At 40.0% G+C, this 26,319-nt stretch overlaps 1 protein-coding gene across 6 annotated transcripts in view; it reads right to left on the bottom strand.

Moving 5' to 3' along the window:
- Positions 1 to 26,319, bottom strand: part of USP54 (ubiquitin specific peptidase 54) — a 102,936-nt gene that overhangs the window by 63,650 nt on the left and 12,967 nt on the right. Inside the window, exon 1 of one of the 6 annotated variants that reach the window (XM_082052957.1) lies at positions 5,052 to 5,108. The exons of the other annotated variants lie outside the window; for them this stretch is intronic. The gene's annotated coding sequence lies outside the window, so the exon portion shown is untranslated. Of the gene's footprint in view, positions 1 to 5,051; positions 5,109 to 26,319 lie in introns of those variants that run through there. 6 annotated transcript variants of the gene reach the window in all.

Below are 26,319 nucleotides of genomic sequence, written 5' to 3'. Positions count from 1 at the left end.
TTTTTCTCTGCCGGGCGATGACATGACACTACTGAGTGGCACCAGAAGCTCTCTACAAAAAAAAAAAAAAAAGTGCTTGAGAGGAGGTATATACCATGAAAGGAGCCTTTCCACATTATTTGCAGGTTTCTCATTGGCAAAAAATAGAGCATAAAGAGGCAGTTCACAAGAGTTCCTCTGTTTGCAACTGGAAGAAGCCTTTTAAATATTAAATTAAAACAGAATTCTCTGAGTGCCCAGGGAAGTTATAATACATTTAACCAACTTGTACACATGGAGAGAAAGACACCCTTACAAAACTTTTTGTTGTTATTTTAAAACAGAATGAAAAAGAGCAAGTTCGAGGGTGTGTACACATGCCCTCATATACAAAAACAAGGCCTGGCCTCACAGCACTGCAAAGTACTGAGCCCACAAAAAATGCTAAAGCCACTGAGTTCAACACTGAAAGAGCAGCTACAGAAGACACTTGCTCAACTTCTGACAATAGGATTTCAGCCTGGACTGTAAATAAAAGGAAGCTTACTTCAGAGATTCGATTTAATTTCCTTCAGTAGCCGTTCAACTGCTTCAATGCTGCTGCAGGCCTGAGCTCTACTGAAAAACAAACAGCTACTTCGTTACTCTCACAAATCTCATCCTGCACTGTTGACCCAAACCACTTGTGAAACTAAAGAGAACATACATCTGGCAGAAACCACATACCCTTCCAACAGTGACTCCCAGGAGTGCTGCAAGGTAAAGCACAAAGGATTACACAGCTTCTGGCTTAGTCCAGCCCAGAATACACGCAATTTAGGAAGCACAGCATCCTAAACTGCTATGTTATATTCTGTGTACTCAGTTCATCTTTTTTTCCCCTCTAGAGAGATGTAACCAGCCCAAAGTGATGTTTCTCATACCTTCAAGCAGAGTGCCTCAAGGAGCAGGGCTGGGGATGGAGTAGAGAGAAGCTTTGGGGAAAGGTCTCAGGCACAAGATAACAGTGGCTTTAGGGCTCTTCCAGTCCACTTTGCACAGCAGGGTGTGGGGATGTAACTGGGTCTTAGGATGACACTATTTATGTGTTTGCTTTCTTGCTTCTAATTATGTGTGTGATTCTTTAAGAGTGTGGCTGTGCCACATAGCACCCTTGGGCACGGATACAGCCCCATCTTGCCTTGTCCCCCTTGGAGAGGTATCAAGGGCATTCAAAGGAGAGGGCTCCAGGGGCTGCAGGGTACGGCTGCCCTTAGACGTGGCACAAAATTTTTGATAGACATTTGGGGCCACTCAGTGACTGACAGGCTGGGAAGCAGAGACATAGGGGGCAGTGGGAAAGTTGCATACAAGCTTATTTCCATTTTGTTTTCCCTAGTTCTTTGGAATTTTCTGTTTTGAAAAGCAAAATTTTAGTACTTATTTAAATAAAATTTGGCTTTTTGAATGTCAAAACCCTTTCAGTCTTTCAGGAGCTCGCCATGGGAAAAGAGTTAGATATGTCTACCTCAAACCTGTGGAGAATTCCATATCCTGCTGCGGCAACCCCAGATGGTCTCTATGACTTGCTTCTTGACACAGCCCCCAGTCCAGACCACCCCGCCACCAGCACCACCTGCAGCTGGGCACAGGACAGAGCCCTCACCATCCAGCTATACAGCACTGTCACAAGCCACATGTTGCCCACGCCTCCTCTTGCCAAATCCTGTTAGGACAAGACCTGTTGATATTTCTCCAGACTTGCATCTCCGAGCATTGTAACACTGTACAATATAACTTGTTTCCCCCAGAATTCCTCAGACAATACGCTGGCAACACAAAAAGCTGCCGAAGGAACATAACTCGAGTTTGACAGAAGAGGGTCTCAGCACCTTGGTACAGAAACAGATCCAGAACACCACCAATTAAAGGACAAAACCAAATATTGTCCTGTTTAAAAGTCCTCTCCCTCAGAATAACCAGTCTTCAAGGAACAATCACCTGACATCTAGGAAAGCAACATCTGTAAAAGCTATCCTTATCAAGAAGGGTTACCACAGCACGATGGTATTTTCAGTCACCTCATTACACCACAATAAATAATTGTTGAGAAATCAATTACAAAATGTGCATTCAATACTAGAAGAAAGCTTTCAGATGCACTGTTACTATTATTATCCATTGCTTAGCCAGCATTACAACATATAACACTTCCTTATACGCACACCTGTAAGGGAGACAGGAAAAAATAAGAATATTCTATCCAGATTAAAAGTCCGTGCATCCTTCCTCTGTGATTAAGAAAGTAAAATAAATCATACGTGTGCGTGTGTACGTGCAACCAAGTGGTTGACCGGGAAAAATCTTACATTTTTGGTCAATCGGAACTGAAGTCGCTCCATTTAAGCTAAACCGCTCTGAGCTTGAGCTTAAATTGTGGTGTCAAATGTATATTCTTTGCTAGACTAGAAGGAAGATTTTCTGGCTTTTTAGCACTCTCATTTGTTCCCAGTCCCCCCACCAAGTTCTCCATTCCAATATACTCTGGTGACCCAGATGCTCACCAGCTAGGACAGGAATAGTAACACACATCCTCTTGTGGAACTGAGTATATCGGAAGCACAGAGAAAACTTGTGGAATTTCATATATCAGTTAAAATATTATTATGATCCAAAACATCAGAACCTGAAAAGATGCAACTGGAAAATGGATGAAATTATATGGCTGTGACACACTGTTTTTTGGGAACAGTAATCTTGTCCCACAGCTTACGTCCGTGACAACTCCCAAGAAAAACAGCAACTGATTAACATCACTTGGCTCTTGGTGGAGTTCAAAACCATGTTGTACTGCGAAACCTTCCTACAAATGTATTTGTTCCAGCTCTCGTCATTTTGCTTCTTGATTACTAGAAAAACTTTCTCTTAAATAAAGTATGTAAATATGTTTAAATTTATTCCGAAGGATATCATGAGCATAATTTTCTCTAACACATTGCTTTGACTATATCCCACTATTCCCTCTTTCTGTGGTATGTCAGTCACTCTGCATTCACTTCTAAGGGCCCTCAGGTCTGACATAATATTGACTTTCCCATTTGTAAGTGCATTATTAAATCCTGCCCCAAAAGTTGATGGTGCCAGGCTTCACCAGCCATTTGTTACATTATAAAGCAAGTGCTTCTGTTTTCTCTCCCCCGGAGAAGATGGAAACATACCAAAAACATCTACAAAACTATCTGGTTATCCTCCAAATCATTCCTTTCCTGCCAAGCATGGAGAAGCTCAGCAGCAAGGCAGCAGGTGTGCCAAAACCATTGTTCATCATGACAGCCACCACAGTCTGCTTCCTTCGCTCCTCTGGCTGTTTGTCATGTTTCTTTGGCCTTAGATGAGGAACACTCCAGCCCGGAATCAGCCTAAAACTCTGAGATTACTGACTGTAACCTATACGCATAACTGCATTATAAATTAACACAAACCCCCGTATGTCCACCACAATGCTTCTCTGTATGCAAAACAAAACAAAAAAACAACAAAAAATACCCACAAAACCAAAACAAACAAAAAAACCCCGAACAAACAAACAAATATCCCCTAAGGCTTTTCTAACTCCCACCGAGTATAACAAAGTACAACATACTAGACAAAGGACCCATCACCTCAGACAGGGGATGTCTGAGAGTGACCTTTTTATATGGACAAACTAATTCAAAATCTCAGGGCCACCAAAGCAGGGAGGAGGGCACCCCCCCCCCTCCACACTGGTGCTCTGGGGTGAGCAGTTAACACCTCTGCCCTTTGGCTCACAGGAGCAAATTCAACTCACAAAATTAGCAATCTGGGGGGGATGGGAAGAGCAGAGGAGAGGGACTTGCTTTATTTCCTACTGGTTTAGTGAGCTTAATCAACTCATCAAGAAGTTACAGCCGGGGCAAGGAGAACAGGACTTTCTCTTCCCAGTATGGATCAGCTGAGCCCTGCCTCGGCAGACTATCAACAATGTATCAGCCAGCCTAAAACACACTGCCAGTACAAGTTATTCCGTAAAAAAAAAAAAACCAAAAAAAAAACCAAAAAACAAACAAAAAAACAAAAACAAAAAAAAAAAAAAAACAAAAAACAAAACAAAGTGGAATTCATTTGGGTAGGCAGAATGTGTTTATTATGCTGAATGATGAGCAGTGCAAATGATACATAGATTATCCCCCCCATACCTCCTCTGGTGACAAACTCTAGAACCAGATTCATCATTTTATGGAATTAAAACCTGTTTAGTATCAAATGTATGAAAATAGTTTGTTCTTTTTTTAAAATCTACAAATTTAAACACACATACGTCATGTTAAGCTGAAGCAGTGAGAAGTACGGAATAGTAGTGGTATACTTCCAAAATTCACAGAATAATTACTATTTATTTTGGAAACACGACACTTTACAGAAGGCAGGGGATCACGAAGCCACCCAAAGCAAGTTGACTTCCACAAATCAACACATTAAAAAGCTCTACCTAAAAATACCTCATTGAATTATCAGCTTTCTAATAAAGAATTCAGCAAGTAGAGGGAAGAAAAACTGCATCTAAATTGTCAAAAAAAAAACAGTCCTGAAAGCTTCTGACTAGATAATAGTTCCACTGTAAAGTAACAAGGATGAGAAATGAACTGCCAATATCCCTTCCAGCTGTGACAAACATTAAGGTGAGATGAGATTCTGCCCAGCTTAATATTCAAACTTATCATAGATACTATTAGCCAGAGGAAGCTACAGTATGATGGACCAGAGGCAGCTTATGGCTTAGAATGTGCCTTTCACACAGGTAGTAGAACATACAGTGTACATATATAAGCCAGCATCAGACAGCAGAACTAGAATACTGAAAAGCAAACTACTAACAAAGTGAAGCAATACTCTTTCTTTGTGTCTTAGAAACAAAGACAATCCACACTGAAAAGCAATATTTTCTACCTTTCAGTACCATATCGAGGAGGAAATTTCTTTTACAGTTTGGATTCAATCAAAAAAACAGTCATGTCACAGTGATGTGGTGACACCAAATTCAAACAACAGATTTAAAAATCAGACAGACATACCTTCAGAAGCCACTTTCTATTGCGTGAACTCTACACTGGTATTGCAACAGAATCTGGAGATCGGAGCGGGCTGGGAAAACTGAGAAGACTTACTGCTAGAGTAACTGCTCTGAGTAATACTTGCATGGAAAAATTATTTAAGGGAGGAGGAAAGAGCTAGAATAGCGTGGGAGGGGACAACCTGCTGTTTCAAACAATAGGAAGCTGTTAAAACAAAAAAACAAGGGCCTCCCTCAGCACAGGAAGGTCTGGCTGGAACAGCAGCGCTGCCCCGCTGCCACCCACCAGGCGGGCAGCTCTGACTGCCGCGATAAGGCCAGCGGCCTGGCCCCATTCACCCACGGCTCCCTTCAGAAACAGGGCCAGGCAGGACACAGGAAGGGTTTCCAAACCCTGCTATAAAGGAGAGCAGATCAGGGGCAGAGGAGGGTGAGACAGGGCTTTAAGGAATGACTTCATTTTACAGCAGCAACCTTTCTGTGTGAGGCCAGGCTCCCCTCAGCACAACAAGTGAACTGGTGAGGTTCCTGCGAACTGTTCGGTTAAACATGAAGGTTGTTTTCTCTTAGGAGGGGTTGATAACCAGGAGTGACATGTAGCCATCTGATAGAAATAAAATTCAAGGGATTCAAAAGCTGGCTTCAGTTTTGATCCCTTGGTTTAGAGCCCCACGGTTGCAATGCAACTTTAAAAGCATTTTTCAAAGAACAATTATTGCAGGACAATTCCTGGAACCATCCCCTGTGGTTCAAAGACAGTGATACTGATCAAGGAAAAAAGAAGCTTGTTCAGAAAAACAGTTTCCTACCCCCAAAACCTCCCATAAGCTCAGTGATTTAAGCTCAGAAGCAGCATGACTATATGATTATTCCCAGGCTCTCTTACAGTACAGCTCCAGGACACTGGTGCCATCCGCATTCAGCATCAATTTGCTCTTGTAACATTGTCACATTCATAGCCTGGACAGGGAGAGTTACTGTACATCCAAGACCAAAATAACTTTAAAGAAAACTTTCGTTATGTTACAAAAAACAATGCACACCATTGTCTTTCTGTCCTAGCACACTGTAATGCTAACAAACAGAATCAGATTGAATTATAACAATGCTTCAGACCATACAAGGTAGGGAAGATACTATCCCCAGTGGGAACATTTACCTAATAGAAACAAACAATGCAAAAAGGAAACAGTTGGAATACAATTAAATTGGTTGGCCTTAAGAACAATCCAGTCTTTCAGGATAGAAGGGCCTGAGCCAACTTTTAAATTTGTGTTTTCATAATGACAGAGTTTTGGTGAGACAAAAACAGAAGTTACACAAGAAAGGAAAAAATATAGCAAAGGCACAATGCTCTAAGCAGTGTTCTACCTTGTGATGCTTCTACATACTCTTAAGATTTAATTTATGTGTGCAAATTTCAAACAATTTTCTAAGTGTACTAATAGTGTACTAAAGTACTAATAAAGTACTGAAGTGTACTAACAGTGGCATAATCGTGAACAAAAACCAGAACAGTGTCCAGTAACCACGGTAGGCCCAAAACCCACTCCACAGCTTTCTGTGGTTAAAGCAGCATGTTAACTCTGTAGCACTTTCCACCAACAGCTTGTTTCAAGAAAGCCAAACCACTCAAAAGTACAGTGTGCAATACCAACACAGTCCTTTCCCAAGAAAAAGCAATATGCCAATCCTCATTTTTATCATATAGAAACTGTGACCAAGTCTTCCAGGTGTCTTGCACCATTACTTGAATGTGCAAGTTTAATTTCAAATGCCCATACTAGTCTTTGCCAAGAGTTAGCAAGTCCCTTTGTTCAAGTGGCATTATGTCCAGGGCTTAATGACCCGAGGCTGACAAGGACCCTTGGCAGAGCACACACTAGTCTCTACACTCCCTTCCTCCTCCTCATTCCAAAGGACAAAGCATTTGCCTTTCCTCCTCAGACACAAAGACCACAGAGATGCTCCCATGACTGCACTGATTTCCTCGCCCAGGTGGTGTGCGGCAAGGCTCACAAAATGGCAGGAGCACCTAAATCAGTAACACCAAGAGTTTTGTAGTACTGATGTTTACAAATTCCTATTTGTTTCAGCCTCAGTTTCCATCATTTCAGAACTCTTTCTCAGCTTTTTGCTAAAATGCTTCAGATGATCACACGTATTTGAGTTACTGCTACAAGTATGGATCAAATTGTGAATGTTTTCAAATACCTGCTTTGACACCATTTTACACAGTCCCTAAGCACATGGACGGTGAAGAGTAACAATTACCTGTCTAAACAACATCCAGTTTTTCAGTACCTCAGCGCATGAAGAAAGTATGAAAATTATTTCTAGAACCAATCTTCAAAGCAAGAGCAGTTCTGCTTCCATCACACCTAAAATTAAAACTTTTTAAAACCATACATCAAAGGACAGGTAAGGGGTTTACTACTAAACCAAATCCCTCTGCATCAGACAGAAAATAAGATTCCACTCCCCACTGCTGACGGTCAAACAGTTCAGACAGCACGCAGGGCTCTGTGCCTCAAACAGAAGCAAGGGGACACATCGCCAGCCGAGCAGCACAGCACTGCTGCGCTTACAAAAGCTTTGCCAAACACACCAGCTAAGCATCTGACTCACTGCCACCAAGCTAAGAAAGAATTGAGAGCAATTACCACATTTCTGCACAGAACAGGAAGAAAGAAGGAAAAAAAGAATGTTTCCACTCTTCTAACATTTCACCTAAATTAGGACAGCACAGCAACCCTCCAACAGCTCTGGTCAAGCACTGAGCCCCTAGGGCTACTAGGACCTGATAGCAATGCTAGCAATTACACAGCCATCCACATCGCTGCCTCAGACTGAAATGAGGCAGGAAAACCAGGCAAGATAAAGCCACAGAAACAAGCCTGGAATCCCTCTCTCCCTCCCTTCCTTGCTTTTCTGCTTTGGTTGAAAGATCAGCAATCTGAGAAGGAAATGTATTTGCAGACAGTCCTATCTATTAGAAGCATGTATGCCTACAGCATACGTTCACGGTTGGCAAGATAAAGAGAGATTGTCTAAGAAAATGACAAAAGCATAAGTTAAAAAAAATTTTGAAGAAACAAAATATAGATGACAGAGAGCTGCAATAACCATTTTTTCAAGACTGAAAACAGTTCTTTTCCCAATGTCTGCAGAGTCATATGATTTCAGCTTCCTTCTGTCGTTGCAGATCATGTAGCTTCCTACCCAGCAAAGGCTACACTAGCCCTTCCCTTCACCTTTGAATAATTTTCCACCACAGCACTCCTACTCACAGAGCTGTAAATGTCAGCACACTTAGTACAGTTTAAATACCATAAGTTTGTCTACATGAAGAAATTTTTCAGGAATAAGTGTGATGTGGTAAAGATGTAGTTTTTTGACTGGCTTCAACAAAGAAGCTGGTTGCAGAAGTTCCTGCCTACCTTTCACAGATCACTTGCTCCTGGTTCTCATCTGATGCTCTGTTCTGCAGATGGCAGCCTGTGTAGGACCACATTACAAACTGCATGATGAAAACAATCTGGGTTAAAAATAAGCAGAAAATAGAAGTATGAAGGGGGCTATTTTTATAATTTCAGTTATTCAGAATACAGAGCAGTCCTACAGTAAGCAGTTTTAACTAGCATAACACAGACCAGCAAACTACAAAGAGAACAGGAGCAGAGAAATAGTCATGGCAGCTTCTTCTATGAGCTTTGCCACCAAAGTCAAGACACTGTGTATATGCTCTAATTCCTTGCACAGGTAACTTCCAGTGTGTTTTATGATACAGCTATGCCAACCTGACAGCTGCTACCAGGGTGGATCTGTTCGCCATCACATGCCCTCTCTGCTAACACTGGGTGGTCTGCAAAATGAGCTAGTATAGGGCAGTAAGTTGGCAAAAAACAACCAATGGAAATAAAAATTATAGGGTTTTTTTCATCAGCTAGCTCACTCAGGATTTAGCAAAGCAGGCCTGGTGAACAATGCCTCTTGACAGTGGCCTGAAGTTAGATTATCTTACCCAGATAACAAAGCTGCCCCTCCACCTGCAGTCATATGCCTGCGTGGCAATCCGGAACAGGGACTAAAGGTGTGGCTCATTTAACTGTGGGAAACGCCAGACCGTGTCAGTCTGTTTACTTTCCCTTGCCTCATGCTCCCAGCGCTTCCGAGTATTGCATTGAGCTGTGAGCCAGTTGCATGAGCCACTTCAACTGAGAGCCATGGCTGGGCAAGGTGGGAGCAGGAGCACGCAGCAAGCCCTGCATCCCTCCCAGCCCCTTCCCAAAGCAGCCGCAGTGAACCTGCACTAGGTTAATGTCACGCTGCACTCCAGGAGAGATCAGCTCAAAACTACCACTGCAAATTAAAACCCCCAGTTAATCTTTTCTAGACTCCTTAAGTAAGTGCATTCTTCTAGGACACTGGTTTTTCATTTACAGTACACATCCCCTGGACTTCTGAGAAGTCTGAAAACAGATGTTTGCCCCATTCATTGAAAACCTTTGAGATAAAAAATGAATTCTGTGAAGTGGACACAAAGCAGTGACCATCAACAATCTCTTTCTTTGGGGGGGTGGGGAGGGTAAAGAGGGCAGGTTGAGGAAGAGAAACTCATGTTCCCACATCAGCAGTGCAGTGCATTTTTCAAGAGGAGGGAAAAAAGCCAATAAATATCTAACAACAGTCTAATAAACTTTAGGGCAATGTGTTCAAACATATTAGGCAAACACATACACTGTACTCAGATGACCTTCTCCACATGGCAAGACAACTGTTTAAATACTGTCAGGGCAGGGAAAGGACAGCAAAATCTTGATTTTACTTTTTCAACACAGCTTGCTTTCGTAGGTTCGACATAGCCTTAAAGCCAAACAGACCCATATAATGAAAAGTGATAAAAAAAAATCAACACTGCTTTCTCCCTTACCACCTGAGCTATTCTTTTATTAAAATCAGGTTACCTAGAGCTATTCAAGTAGCTTGTAAATTATGAGGTGGGCAAAAAGCTTTTCTTGTCATTTCACAATATTTCTAAAAATAACTGAGCATACTGTTGTTTTGGTAGTTACCAACAGAAAATCAGAAATACTTTCCAAGACTATTAAGAGACTGGCTGATATGTGGCCAGAGTTTTTATGCCCTCCACTTTCTTTCAGCCTTTCAACTGCTCATTCTCTTCCTTGCACAACCCTTTTCAATAAGGCAACACAAGTATTCATGTGGCCACAGAGACAAGCTGGTCAGGGTAAACAGCAATCAGGCAGAAAGACAGGACAGAGCAGTTTGAAGTCAGGTCTGTTCCTCAGTGTTCCCTGCGTGGCCTCATAGGTATCATGTAGGGTGGCTTGTGGTGGCAGTACCAGTTATAGCATTTGACAAGCTGTGGTCTGTAGTCTAAACCAAAATCTAAACTAGCTTTAAAAATAAGCTTAGGAGCAGTGAAGTGGAAAGGGTTCCTTTGTACATGAACACCAGTCCTCAGCTATCAAAAACACTATTGCCATAGTTCCATTACCAAACCTTATGGTTTGACAAATTAATCTGGCCCATTTACAACTTTAAGAATAAAAACAGTTTGTATATACAAACCATTTGTATACACACTCAATATTTTCCACTTCACTGAAAAAAGCTGTCCATCTTCTTTCTTATGTGTACGTACTACAAGGCAGAGTGCTCATCATTGAAACCAGTCTTCCTTTTGGCAGACAAAAGAAATACTGAGAAAAAAATTAAAGCATTAGTAATATGAGCGCATCATTATGAATACATATTGCTAGCAGTTTGACTTTTTACATCTAGGAACTCCAACCCAGTGCTTCGAACTAGTTTTACCTGTAGCACTGGGAGGGCTGGGAGTCTACAAACAGCCAGGGTTTAAAGGTTACCAAACGTAAGCAGAAACCAAAATAGCATTCTTTACCGAAGAGGTACTCCCACAAATACCACAAATAACTGCATTTCTTGTTGCTGCTACACTCCTAAAACCAAAACAAAACCAAGAAAAGTAATTCTGTTGCATACTTATTCCCAGTGACTGCAAAACACAGTGCACCACATTTAATCCATCCTGCTTTCTGTGACTTCCATCTCAGCATGTGTATCAAGAGCCAAAAGAATGTTTCATAAACATCCTATCAAAAAGAGATGGTAAAAGGACTTCTTGAGTACAAGTAACCAGGTTATAAGTGCCTGTTAATCAAAGTATAAAATTAAATTTCTTGGTCAAATCATGAGCATTTAAATCCATATCACAACATTAGAAGAGCTGAAAACAAAAGTCAGTGATACAAGTGATTCCAGGAATCACCCCAATCTTGGGGGGCAGGGGAGACATCAATATTTTAAAATAATTATGAATTGCAAATTAAAATAAGTAAATCCTCTATGAAAATCTGCCATTAGAAAGAAGAGAGGAAGTAGATGCATTTCTTAAATTATCTTTCTTTTCACCTTGAAATGTTTTCTAATCATTTAATTAAACAACCACTATTTCTTAGAACTGTGTGCACATACAAAAGTTGTTGCAGATACTTAAAATCCAGTGACCTTTCCAATAGTACAATACAATCACACATGAGGGCTGTTTAAATTGGGTTAAGATGCTAAAACATCAACAACGTGGATAAGAAACAGCTGATGACTTCTAGAGGAAACAATGAGACACCTGCCAAAAATCTATGGAAAGTCACATCCATCACAGTAATAGGTCCTGTAATGAAAAAATATACTTAGCACTTAAAGAGATTTTCAGGTAGACAAGTAATTGACCAGATTTCACCCTGTAGCCTAATCCTACTATGTCCTGGATTACTTACTTGTTCACCTTAGCCTGGCATCCTAAAGCTGCATCACCTCTTTGGACTACAAATCTGCTTCTGACAGACCACTGGTGCTCTCTGTGTAAGTGTGAAAAAATAGTACTAATTAAACACTATAGCAATGTGACATTCACTCAGAGGTTCCCCTCCCCCAGGTGTGAGGCACACAGAAGGCACAACTATAAATTAATATACCTAAATATAAAACTCTGTTCGTCTTAAACCATGCTAGATTAACTTATTTCACCCCTTAAAAAAACAAAAACAAAAACAAAACACTATTAATATAAGTCAACTGGTACAACACACATTCCAGGACAAAGGCTGTTGCAGCCCATCTATCCATGCAGGATGCCCACTACAAAGTGCAATACAGAATATCAACTAGTGTAGAACATCAGCAGCTAAATTTAGAGAGTAAAAACATCATCTGTTGCATACTGATTAGACTGAAACACTATCAAGGCAATAGGTAAAAGAAACCTGCAGAAAGATGGATTAATAGGTGTGCACTGAAAACTAAAAATAGCACATATCATAACAAATACATATGGCCATATATATAAAAGCCTTTTTCTTTATTTTAATGAGGAGTTACTCCAGAATGCTGCTCTGTAGATTTAGAGACTAAATCTGCTTTGGAATCTAATGCAGAAATTAGATGTGGTAGAGATGGGCTTTTCCAGTTCAAGACTTCAAAGGGAAGTCTTAGCCTACATTTTTAGCATAAGAATACCACAGAGACCTTCCACTAGTCAAGCCTGATAAAGCCTTGTTTTACTTTGCCACATCCTTCTGCTACCCAGAAAATGACAGATGCCCCCCCGCCAACTTTATCTTCATGTGATAATTCCCTTGAGCAGGGTTTTTTTTTCCATTATTTATTTCTGCCAATGTCATCTTACCTGGTGAAAAGTGAACACATTAGGCAGAAATCAGAACTGCAAATATAAAAGTCTATTTATCATGGAAATTAAATGAATGTTCAAAGAAAGGTTGCAAAGTCTCCTCTACCCTTATCGAAAAACAAAAAACAAAAAAACCACACCAAACAAAAAAAACCCACAAACAACAACAACCAAAAAATGCCACACAAAAATACAACGCCCCACCAAACAAACAAAAACAAAACCCAACAAAACCAAACACAACTAAAGCCACAATCAATTCTTTGCCTTTCTTCATCAGAACTGGCAAATGCAATTCCTGCACATATGAAGATTTGAGTGGTGTGAATTCCACAGGGCTTTTGCCCATTCGTACCTAACTGGCAAAAGGCACGGTCATTACTCTTCTCCATGCAAGTGGGCTATAATCTTTCCATTGGCAAGGGAGGAAAAGCAACTGTAAAATATCTTACATCCCTCCTGTACACCAAACTCTGGTGTCTTGAAGTACCCTGATTTATCATGAGTGAAATTTAACATAGCACCTTCTACCAAGGACAGTAGCAACACAGCACAATTCATCACCATGAGAAATAGTAACAACTGAGGCAATATTTGGCGTTCATTTGCTATCTCAGCAACAGTTTAAACATGTAAATACAAATGAGGCATGTAATATTATGTATCCCTATACAAAAAAGGCTAAACATTATGTTTGCAAATAACTGAACGCCCTGCACACAGCACATTTTTCCAATGTAGTTTGCTGAAGGAGAAAATCTTTCATTTGCTTATCCAGCACAACACAGAAGAAGCCGACACCTGCTGCAGCGGACCCGCACCCAGAAGCCTCCGCCCGCCCCTCCCGGCACCAGCACCCAGCTGCCTTGCCCACGCCGTCCCGCCACGGCCGCTCGCTCACCCGCGCTCCGGGCCCGGAGCCGCCGCCCCGCACGCACGTGCGCAGCCGCCGCTGTCCCGTCCCGCGGCGCGGGCAGCGCGGGAGCGGCGGCGGGAGCCAGGCTCCGCCCCCGGCACCATGACGTCACCGCTCCGGCCGCGCACCTGATCCCCGGGCAGGTCGGACCTTAAAGGGGCAGCGCGGGGGAGGCCGCGGCCGCCGCGGGGAAGGTCGGCGGGCAGGAGCGGGCAGCAACAACAATGGCCGCGCTCAGGTAGCACCCAGAGCCCGCAGGCTGGAAACACAGGGCCACCCAAGGCCTTCCAACACCTCCTCTGCACCTGCTGGAAACAGGCAGGGCCCCCGCAGATGCGCTCTGCCCTCGGCACCTCTGGCGGCAGCGCAGCCGGGCGCTCGCTGCCTCCCGCCCCGCAGAGGGAGGGAGCTGCTAGTGCAAATAATTTGGGTGAGCAAACCCTACCGCTGGGGATTTTAGCAGCATACTCCAGATCTTTTCACAGCTCTTTTCTTTAGACGGCCCACCGCCGCCACAGGCTTTACCTCTTCAACACTCACCATCCATGAATCCAAACGGCAGCAGTTCTTAAGCACCTGAAGGCCACAACTCTTCTCTTTCACATCAAAAAAATGCAGTGCCAGCTTGCCCATTGGCAAGGGGAGGCTTGCCTGTTCTCAGGAGCATGTGTAGAACCAGATATAGAACAACTACTTTAATGTTAATACTGTACTCCTGCCAGAAGAAACCAACTCAACATGGCACAAAACTTGTAACTGTTTGGTTTGTACCATCAACACCTGGCAAATGAGACCCACCCGAAATGTAGCTGGGATAAATCAAACCACTATGACTATTCTCTTCCTTAATCAAAATCAGCTGTCCTCTTGCCCTGCCCAGTGATCCTCTCTACTAAGGAAATGTGCTGGAGGACAAGAGACCTTTAAATCAGTATCTGCATCACTTCCACTCAGCTGGGCAAATAACATTACATGTGGAAGAGAAAAGAATTAAGCAGAAGCTATGAACACTACAATTTCCTATTCAAGATGCAAATTTGAACAGAAACAGAGTAGTTCCTATGCTGTGTCATGCTTCCAATTTTTATCTAATCCATACAGGAAACATTGTATTCCCATATACCCAGTCATGAAAACACAGCAGCCTCACTTAAATCTCCAGGAGGTGGCTGGGAATTCTCAAGCTGCAGCCATGCAGGCACTTTTTAAAATTTCTTTCACTACTGTTAGCATAAAGTCAATGGCCTAGACCAACTACCAGGATTAATGGCCACATCCTCCACCTTTCAGGGCAACTTCATGCAAATCAATCTCTGTCAGCTCCAATTCCTGATCTGTAAAACATCAACAAATAATACTTACTTTCCCAATTCTCTTCTGTGCTTTCAGTGATAGTTCTTCCTTTTAGACACCAGAGATGAAATAATAAAGGAGAGTATCAACCATTGTCCAACTAATATCATAAAGGTTTTACTTAACCTTTTACAGGTATTTCCAAACAATGATTCGATTCTGCAAAAGTCACCCTTTTTATTTGTTTCTATGCATGGATTCCACCATCAGTTGTACCACTACTCAAAACCAGTGTCAGCCTTTTGAAGAGCAGCATTCAGAGCAGAAGAGAAGACACACCATTCTGGTTTGCATATAGGAACAGGCTGAGTTATGCTTTAAAATAATATATTATAGCCTCATACACAAAATTTTGCTTCTTGCAAATAAGGAAGATACCAGAAAATACACATTTATTAAAATACTTAAATTACATTCTACTCTCATTTTCCCCTACAGACATTATTCCTTTCTCCTCCTGGCATTTTAGGCATTCATATACCTAAAAACATTTTCTTCATTTTTAAACCTTTATTTCCACCCCCCTTTTTCTCACTATTTGTAAGATCTGTATTTCTGCTTTACCAACATTAGTTAACTAAGATTACTATACCAAATAATCAGGACTATCTTTCAGAAAATGGTGAATGTGACATAGCATGTTTTCTAAAATAGAATTTCACATTCATACTAATCTCAAACTGCACATGGACAGAAATTATATGATATTATTTTATTTACCTACTTAAAAAAAAAAGATTTTAGAGTAATCTGAATTAAATTAATATTGATGGTAAGCACCAATGCTGAACACTTTTGGAACAAGGAGATCTCATCCTCTCAGCTCTCTAAGCTATTACTCAAGCACTAAAAGACAATTTCTTGCTTTTTTATCTTTCATTCTAAGCTGAGAGACTGTGGAACAATCAAAACAGTTATCTCTACACCATAATTATAAAAACACTTTTTGTCAAAAGCTAGGCTGCCAGTTCATTAGTACTAGTTTCAATTCAGCATCTCATTTTCCAAAATATTAGTGGCAAACAAGCAGTGGGATTTTATTTTAAACATTATTTATAACATGTTATCCTAATTATTGATAATATTGAATGTAGAATTTAAATACATGTAAGTACACTCTTCCCTCAATAAAATAATGTTAATAATTTTAAAATGTAGCATTAAAAAAAAAAAAAAAAAATCCCTCAGTTGATTGTTACCCCTCCTGTTTGGAGCCCTTTTGATCACTGAGCTCCCACCCTTACAGAGATGGTTTGACGGTTTTGCAACTTCAGCCAGGAAGACAGATTGACTATTGTCTGTAGCATGTTTGCAGCGTTATTGCTTGTCCAGGCTACTGTGTTGCCTTGCTTTCCCCTAGATCCAGCTATTAAATTAAACCTACATATTTACACATATTACCATCCAACATAGCTATCCACTGCCAATGTTGAATATTCAAGACGTAAAATTACAGCTCAGTTCTGTTTTGCACAGTGTAATCACAACAAAATAGCTTCTAAACCCTATTTTATGTAAAGACCACTGGATTTTTTCTGAATCTCAGTAGCCTAAATAAATTCAATATCCTTTTAGTATCCTGGATAAATACAGTGTCATTTAAGAGCACTTAGCTGCCAAGTTTCTAACATAAGACAAACTTCAATTTATTTCTATTGCAAGGAGACAGTTCAAACTCCAGTTTACAGTGGAAGTAGGTGTATCCATCTCATAGTCCATGTTTAGGCCCATAAAAAATTCTTGCACTGACATACTGCTGAAGAGTAACAGAGAAGTATAGTTTAGCGTGGTGGTCTGTGCAGAAAGGATTGGAGAATTCAAAGTATCTAAAAATTTTACATGGGACTGACTGACTTGCAAGACTTTATTTTTCACATCAGACACCTATAAAATTTTCCAACAACAATGATCTTAAAATAAAGCTGAGCCACATCCCATTTTGGAAGTGTACCAGCACTGCATTAAGAATGGACCTTCCTCCACTTCCTTCAGACCTGAAACCTACTACTCAAACTTTAGACTTTGTGACATCACTAAACTGCAAGTTTGGATTGTAATTCTGCTAACAGATTCTTCATAGCACCACACTTCTAACTTATGCTTATAAACAAAGCTCCTATTATGTGTCTTAACATTGCAATTCTAAAAAGAGACAGCCAAATACAAGGTACTTTAAAAGGACATCCAACAGCCCAGTCCAGCATTCCACAGTGTGAGGCACCCTTCCTTTACTGAATAAAGCAAGGCAAAAGTAATTCTGGTTGGTCAAGAGTCAGTTAGTTATTATCTTCATTAAGTCAAGCATAGAAAGTGTATCATGAACAATAAAGATGGGGGGGGGGGGGGTGTACTTCCTCAGTAGATTTTCAAGTGCAGCTAAGCAAGGTAGAAGCCCAGTTCCATGAAAAACTAAATTATTTAAGGCATCCACCTTCCGGTTCTTTACGAAAAAATAAAGCCATGAGTTTTCTCATCTACCTATGGCTTTCAAAAACAATAAGTAAGATACAAGATGAAATTATCCATTGATCAACAGCCCTCTGCTGCTGTAGATGTCATTGCTACCCAGCCATGCAGGACAAAAACAGCTCTATCACCCTCACCCGGAGGGTTGGCAGGAGCTCAGCACTCCCAAACCCCAGGCGTTCTCAACTAGATAATTTGAATTGCACCAAATGCTGTTTTTGCCTCATACACCCAGAAGCATCAATACCACTTAGAGCTGGTTGTAAAGAGGTTGCAACATCTTGCAACTTCTGTACTATGCTATGTCTTCATTATACATTCCGCCTACATAGGAGTCTCATCCTTCCAATTCCAGTGGCACATGCTGTTGGCATTCTCTTAGAGACCTAGCATTTTTGGCATATTTTTCAAAGATTATTTTATCACTGAGTATTCATCAGCAATAAACTATGTTACTTTGTATTCCATTGCAGTAAGAGTCCTCATATTTATTCCAAATATCTATATCACCTGCCAGATTCATACAGCTAGCTCTACATTTTCAATTTAAAAGCAAGAATTTCTGTCTCTGATGGTTAAAAAAAAAACCCAAAACATTTAAATATGACCAGACCCTGAACAAGCACAAACCTTTGAGTTCTCCCCACATGTATTTGTCTGGAAATTTAAAATCTAGTGATCAACGTTTAAATAATCAATGTCAGCAATAACTTCCCTTGTAGATATACAAACATGACCATCCAGAAAGCAAAGCACATGATGAAGAAAAAACATTAAAATTTAGCCCAAATTCACTTTGGGACAGAGAAGCCCAAGGGTAGGGTAAGAGTAACCAGTGATCTGGCAGGAGAGCTCACATAAACCTCTCATATCCAAACCAATAACAAACTTACCTTTCAAATCACCCTGACCCTTTCTGTGATGCACAAAAAGCTCCGCCTATTAAAAGCTCCAGAATGTTTCCCTGCAGGATGTTGGACCCCTAAAGTTTCCACATCAGACATCTCCCCTGCGTTTAAGGCTTCTCACCACCTCTTGTCCAGCTGTCAGAACTTCCAGGTTCCTTCATATAAACATCTCAAAATGGTTAAGAAGTAATAAAGAAATAGCTTTTTAAAAAAGGGGGGGGGGGGCAAAGATGTAAATTGGAAGCAGCTCACAATAAGTTATTAGAAAGAAGGAACACTGAAATTATTATTTTTCTTCACATTTACTTAAACAAAAAGCCCCATTAAAAAGTGCTTGAAGCTGGGACAAATTCCACTCTCAAGAGCAGAATTCAGGTTTGGCTGGCTACACTGTACACAGGCTGTTGGCTTTGACTCATGCAATCACTTATTTCTCTTTGAGAAAATGGAAACTAAAATTGCTAAGCAAGGTAATTTCCAGCTGTGATGATTAAAGATGCGTTCTAGGATATAACAATGCAAATGGGGACTCAAAGTATGCTAACAACACATGTTACAGCCTCAGGTAACTTAGGCTGCACTCATTTCTCAGTGAAGAAATACACAATGGAAATGGGGAAAGATTTTATAAACAAAACAATTACCTACAGTACACTCCTTGTTTTCTTATGGTAATAATATGTTGAGTCCCTAAAGTGCTGGACTGACAACTGAAGTCATTATGAAAATGAGAAAGAAATAAAAGCTGACTATTGATAGCCCTGTCAAGGATATAAAGTAGGAAAAGCAAGCTGAAAATCTTGTCTGGTATACCTAGTACTTATGTAGTGAGGTATCAACAACAACAAGATGAAGGCTACTGAGTTAGAGGACACTAGAAGCAGAAGGACTGGCAATGCAGGGGCTGTCTGCATTATCATTTTGTCTCCTGGATACTGTCTCAGGGTAAATATTCTCCATGTACAAATTGTTCATTTTTTTTAATCAGTAACATTCCAAAAAGTCTATACATACTGTTCATCAGTCTTAAAATAATGTTGTTATTCAACACACAGCTAAATAAAGAAAATGCCTTATGAGAAACAACATTCAATTATCTCAGGAATTGGTCTTTTGCTCCTGGTCCAAGACCTAAATTATTGCAAAAAGTGCAGATTAAGATAATTTAAGATCATTTTTTTTGCCCTACCTCTGCTAGATGGGCCTTATACTTGACAGCTTCCCATCTTCTTGAAATAGCCTACTACGTACACCAACACAAGAAGTTATGCCTTCCAGTTCTCTTTTTGGGGCTTGCCCACTTCCTTCTTCCCTAGTCCAAATTATTTCTGTCTTTCCCATTAGGCCACATTTTCTAGACCTCAAATGATTTTCTTACTCTTCTCCCAGCCTTTCTTCAGCAGAGCCTTATTTTCTTGGGGCATTTAACTTAAGTATACAGAACACTCCAACTGATGACTTACCTGTCAATGAAAAAAGATTGTTCTATATGTTTTATGGCCTACACTCATATTTTTATCCCTCCTGATATAATGTTTGTCCTTTTACAACATCAGGAATTCTGGAGAACTATCACCTAACTACTTATTCCCTACCCCGTATTTGTGTGTTTCACAATTTCTGTTAAGTGCAGACCTTCAATCTCCTATTTATTCTCCTAATATTTCCTCAATTTTCTTTAAATATTTTTGTGCTCTTAAACTTGTGTCCTATGCATACACCTTACCTCCACGTTTTGGGGGCATTTATAGTGAATCAATTTTGTAAGCACACTCTCTATTCTATCATCAAGGTCATTAACGAAAAGATTGAAGTGAAGCAGAACGAGTACAGACCCAACAGACCGTGGAGGATGCACATTCAATACAACCATTTCATTTTGACAAACAATCATTAATAACCACCCACCAGGCACAGTCATCCAGCAAGCCTTGCTCCTACTCTACAACAGCTTCTTTCAGGCCATGTTTCATGTGATAATCTTACAAACAAGTGAAGAAACAGGGCCAAAGAACTCACTACCATGAAAATATTAACATTCACACTTTTCTTGTCAATTCACAACCCTTACTGTCATGTTACTGAAGAAAATTAAACTGGCACGACTATTTACTCTTCTTAAAATCGTGGTGGTTGTGACTCGTGTTCTTGTTTCCCAGAGGTTTATACTTTTTGCAAGAATTTGTTTAAAATGTGGAAGATGAGATGAATAGTCTATAATTTCCTGGTTGCTCTCCTCCCACCTCTCCTTTTCATTTGCAAGTCTTCCAGCATCTCAAATAGCAGCTAGTGGTACTGAGATAGATTTGGTCACGTTTTTTTCTTTAACATGTCAAAGGATTAATTTCATCAAGTCCAGCCTAATAAATAACCTATCCAAGTACTAAGAAGGATGCAAAAGGCTTGCTTCAGATTTGCCATCCATCTCATACATCCTCTGTGCTTTTTATTTCCTTCTTGTGCTAAATGCTGCTCCCTTATACTCCTGCTAATGCTTTGTGGATATTTTCATAGTACTTCCTTCGAGTACATCTTACAAAATTGTGCTGCCTATCAAAACCTTGAAGTTACAGAGCCATGGATCTCTGGGCAGGTCTAACAGAAGTGCACTGTGGTGAGGGCAGCTTGGCTGGCAGTGGGGCTCCAATCCTGCCTGCAGGCTGTGCAGCCCCCAGAAAGGTAAAGCCCAGGCCCCAGGAGAAGGAAGGGGCACTCTGATGGGGTAGCCACTGCAGTTCACTCACCGTATGGAGGAGAACTGCAATAAGACAGTAGCACGAGCAGCACCGGAGCTCTGCAATCCAGACTTGCAATCACACTGGTTTGGGAAGACCAACTGGCAGATTGTTCGCAGCATATTAGCTTTGCTTCTGTGTCAGTTATTAAATCTGTCTCTGTACACCCAGCAGAGAGAGCTGGGTTGGATGGGTGGGCAGGCAGCACAAACTTTGTTCACATTCTCATGCACAAATACTGAATAATGGATTGCAGATTAAAAAAAAGATAAGATTAAGCCTGACACAGGTAATCCTGCAGATACTCAGGCTCTCACAGTATATTCTGATAGCACAGCACACAAAACCAGTGACCCTTCTGTACGTTCCTACATTGTTGCACTGTTACATTTAGAAATGTTAGTTACTTGCTGTCATTGCCCAAAATTAAACTACATAATAATAGACTCTTATTATAGTACAGGCGTATGTGGCAGTTTAAGATGTAAATGTTTGATTTCATTATTTTAAAATAGCAACAAAGAACAGGAAGAAAAAAAGTTTAAAGACATTAGCAGCTCTAGGGTAGCTCTGCCGATTTTTGTCAGATAACTAATACCTAAGTTTTCTTAAGTTTATTATAGGATAGTCACCATGCACCCAAAGGGTTCACTTCCTTTTCACAAGAATTATACAATGATTACACAAAACTGACAACTGTTTGTTATCTTCTGCATACACTAAGCATACTCATAGCCTTCTAGCCCTTCCCCTCGTTGAAAAACTTCATCTTGCCATAAATACCACAGACCAAAAGATGTAGGATACTGTAATACAATTATAAGTTAATACAAATTGATAGTTAGGATGCAAAAGTATCTTTTAAAATTAATTACTTCCCCTACAGTTATCCAAAATTCATCTGAGACTGTATAATTTTATGACAACATTTAGATAGTAGGGCGAAATTAACAAGTTTAACATTAAAAGAAAAGAATGAAAATACTACTCATGCAGGTTGAGATGGTAAATTAACAGTTTTTGAGAAGTATCTGACCATATCTAGTTAATCGTATAAATACTAATGTTTTTGAAGGAAAAAAAAAAAAGTACCATTCCAGACATCCCTTGCTTTGTGCACCACAGAAGGAGGAGGCTAAAACACTGATTTATCATGACTTAACAAGATACTGACCATCAGCTGAACTGCATTCACTGACTAATGCACTTCTTGTCCAATTAGCCTGAGAAGCAAAACATGTTTGTATAAAACAGTAGCGAATTAACTATATATACTCAAGGGAAATCTCAGACAATATATGCACAAAGAAAAATGTGCACTGCAACTGCTCAGTCACTAATTTACAGCTTACCACATTTTTCCTGATGAGGCAAAGTAATTTACAAGGACAAATACTCAGGCTTCAACTGTCAGGATTTAGGGGGTTGGTTTTTATGTTTGTTTGTTTGCTTTTTGCTGAAGGCACACTTTTAAAAAGATTAATGTTTTGGAAACAAGTAAGAATGTTACTGTTCTTTTTATTCATCGTCTTAGCAATATTGAACACTAACACTAATCACTGTAACATTTTGCTGGCCAATTTGAAGTGGGTGGTATTCAGTATATTTTGAAAGAGACATTAAACCACTGCATTTGATTTTATTTTACATGAAGTAGATCAATAACTATAGCTCCCATAATGTAATCATTTAAACTCAGAGCTCAAGAACCGAATGTGTTCAGGAAAATTAACATGGTAAGAGACACACCTTGCAGACGTGATTTGCTCTGCTGCACCATATATCACAGCTATTACCATCAATACAAAAAATGGCATTGGTGCAGGATCCTAATATTACCTTTAAACTTGGATAGTAAGAGCTCTCTCATACCTAGTTCACTATCTGCTACATGATTAGCTTCTATGCTGTGTTCATAACCACACTGCAATTCAATTCAAATACATAGTTCAACAATTCTCTAACTAAATTATGCAGGTGAGTTTCTGAATTAAATCTAATTTCTCTCTCGTGTATGGATATGCACACAAGTTACATTAGCAAAATCATCTGATAACTCATAAGAGCTCATTGTAATGTAGTTTCATTATGCGACTTTGCCTGTCTTCCAAGAACATTCCCCCCTCCTGCCCCAAGAAGTTAACAGATTTTAGAACTATTTCTGTAAGAAGACAGACAGCACAAGATCTGGTTCCTCTTCTCCACTGAACTGGTGATGTGATAGTGCTGGAACAGCCAAAAACATCCATATTCTAGTCCCAGTTCAATGCTAACATTCTCTGACAAGCCAAGCCTCTATGCCCATCCATTCTGGCTACTGATGATACCATGCCAAAGTACATTTGTTGAAATCTCTGGACTGAAAGACTTACAACAGACTTCTGGGGAAAAAGAAAAGTGAAAAACATGCTGAAAACTGAGTTCACCTGGATTAATTTTCAAACAACAAAAGGAATACTGCCTGCTTACATAGCCAAGACAAGAAATACATCCTCAGCTCTTTGTCAGAGGAAGCCTTGTTTCTGGACATTGACCACAAGCAGCAAGGGAGCAGTGCCATTTAGAGCAGCTGACCCTGATTCCAACACACTTAATCCTGGGTAATGGCTACATACCATGTGATGGGGAAGGCTGGTATAATAAATATCCAGTAGTAACTAATGGTGCAGGGGTCCAGTTCTCGTTCCTCCAAAATTTTAAGTACCATGATCTTTTTCCATGGTATCAACCCACCAATTGTCACTATTTGGACAGATAAGCTAAACCTAAAGACATGACTGAAACAAAAAAGGTGTGCATACTCCATTCCTAAGTATTTACCTACAAGCCCAGCCCACCAGCCTGTTCTCCTTCCCTTTTGAGGGTCAACAGTTTCTCTACTTAAAAATTGGCTACTTTGAAACTGCAAAGTTTTAAGTGATTACATTTTAAAAAACTAGACCATTTCCATAGCTCCCTTTAAAGACATGCTGATACTTTACTAAACACACACAACTTTTGCTGACACAATCACTTGTAGAGACACAGATGTTTGTTATCACCACTTAATTGGGCACAGCAAGAATTAATCTAGAGCCAGGGAAAGACAGAAATAGTTAAGACGGCATACTGTCTCACTAAAAACACCTTCCACAAGCAACCTAGAAAGCTTTGCAGTTGCATAGAACACAATGGGATCATTAAACACAACTATACTCCCAGCAAGGGCTAACCTCCCCCACAAAGAGCAAAGCTGCAGTCAAACACTTTGGATAAAAGTGCTAAAAGTTTGTGTCTACCGAGGACTGCAGAACACATGGCCTGGTACACAGGCTTCACTGAGATCTTTCCGAGGTATATACAATTAACAGGTATTATTTGCATAAATCCATTGTGGTTCTAAAGCTTGACTCTTACGTATAATTCCTGCCACCACATCCCTGAAATATTAAGGTAGAACCACAAAAGATACAGCAAAAGAAGACAAGAGTAGATAGTTAGGAAGGGAGCAAGGGGACTGTAATAGAAGTCTTTATATCACAAGAGATTATGCATTATTTCACAATACTATAATCTGGAAAACAAAGAAATCATGAGGTAACAGGTTTAAAAACAAATCTAGAGTTACAAATTCACTATTTACTGTGTAAATCGTGGAATTCCCTACCTGAGAATGTTGTCTATGTCTAAATACAATTTGTTTCAAAAAAACTAGACTTATAGATGGAGGACAGATCAATTAGAAGCAATTATAGATTATTATCTAGATCCAGTTCAGCATAGCCCTAAACTACCAACAATTGGAGAGGTAAAAAACAAACAACGGAAGACACATTTTTAGATTTGCTTTGGTTTTTCATAGTCTTTCACTATACATTTTCTTTAGGCCATAATTGACACTGCTTGACTAATAGAAATTATGTAACCCTAGCCAAAAGCTTTTCCTAAAAAAAAAGCCAAAAGCAAACCAAATAATAATAAAAAATAGAACAAAATAACCCCACCAAACAAAAAGACTGCATAACAAAAAAGCAACAGTGAACTAACAAAAAGCCATAAAAATGGAGACAACTAATTACCAGCTGATTGTTGGGGACAAAGAATAAGTTGACTCAAAGGACAAATTTGAAATGAGGCAACGAGAGAGGGACACCAAGCAAAGTTCATTCCTTTATTAACCATTCTCCCTGTTGTCAACCATCAGTCTACCAACACAGAAAGACAATAAAGGAGGTATGATATTAAGTCCAAACACATGAACCCTGGAAGCAGCAGATACAAGCCTAAACTAAAAGAATGACCACCTACAACCCTGCCATAAAATTACAGGCAAAGAAGAGGAAAGAACCCTATAAAGCTGAAAAAAAACAGTGATTCTGGGGAGCAACCAATGAAAATAATGGTGTGGCAAAAGTTAAAAATTCAGCAACGTAAAATGTGTGAGCTGGAGAAGAATGCCAGAGCAGCCCCCTTCATTACCACTAGAATAAGAGACCAGGCTAAGCAGATTCTCAGTCTAACTCAGCATGGAAGCTCTCATGTTTTTCACTGAGAAGGCCAGGAAGATTGAATGTGAAGAGCAAACTCAATACTAAATCACATAAATGTTTCAAACCAAAACACCAGACTCAAGTTCTTCTATATTTTCCTCTCTATTTTTCTTCTCCTTACAGCAAAGGATCCAAAAGAGCTGAGCAAGCAAGCAACATCATCGTAGTTTATAAAAGAGGTAGATCTTGCCTAAACATGTAAGTAACTGGGAAATAAATCGATGAACCTTGCATAATAAATATTGTTGCTTTTTATTAGTACATCTTGCCAATTTACACTGTTTCAAAAATCTACCTGATTGTCTTTCCTATTAGGCAAAGTTATATTTCTGACCAAAACATAGATAAATATGCAGTCAGACAACATATAAAACCTACGCCATTCATAACACAAAACTTTCAGTGCTGGCATCCTGACGGCATCCAGAAATCCGAAGGTACCAGCAAACATTTATTTCCATTGAATTGAAGTAACAGGAAAATAAGACTCACAAGGCTGAAATTTAAACAGCGTAAGAAAACAGGACTGATTCCAGCTGTAAAAATGCCTGTATTTCCAATCCTGGGTTGCTGCCTAAGGCGGCAACAGCCACCAAGGCCACAGATATTCTCTCCTGGGAGAAACTT

The sequence above is a fragment of the Streptopelia decaocto genome (genome assembly GCF_964273445.1).
Source record: "Streptopelia decaocto genome assembly, chromosome: 5".
NCBI lineage: Eukaryota > Metazoa > Chordata > Aves > Columbiformes > Columbidae > Streptopelia > Streptopelia decaocto.
The sequence above is the reverse complement of the archived record's forward strand: the minus strand, read 5'-3'. Positions and strand labels throughout refer to the sequence as shown.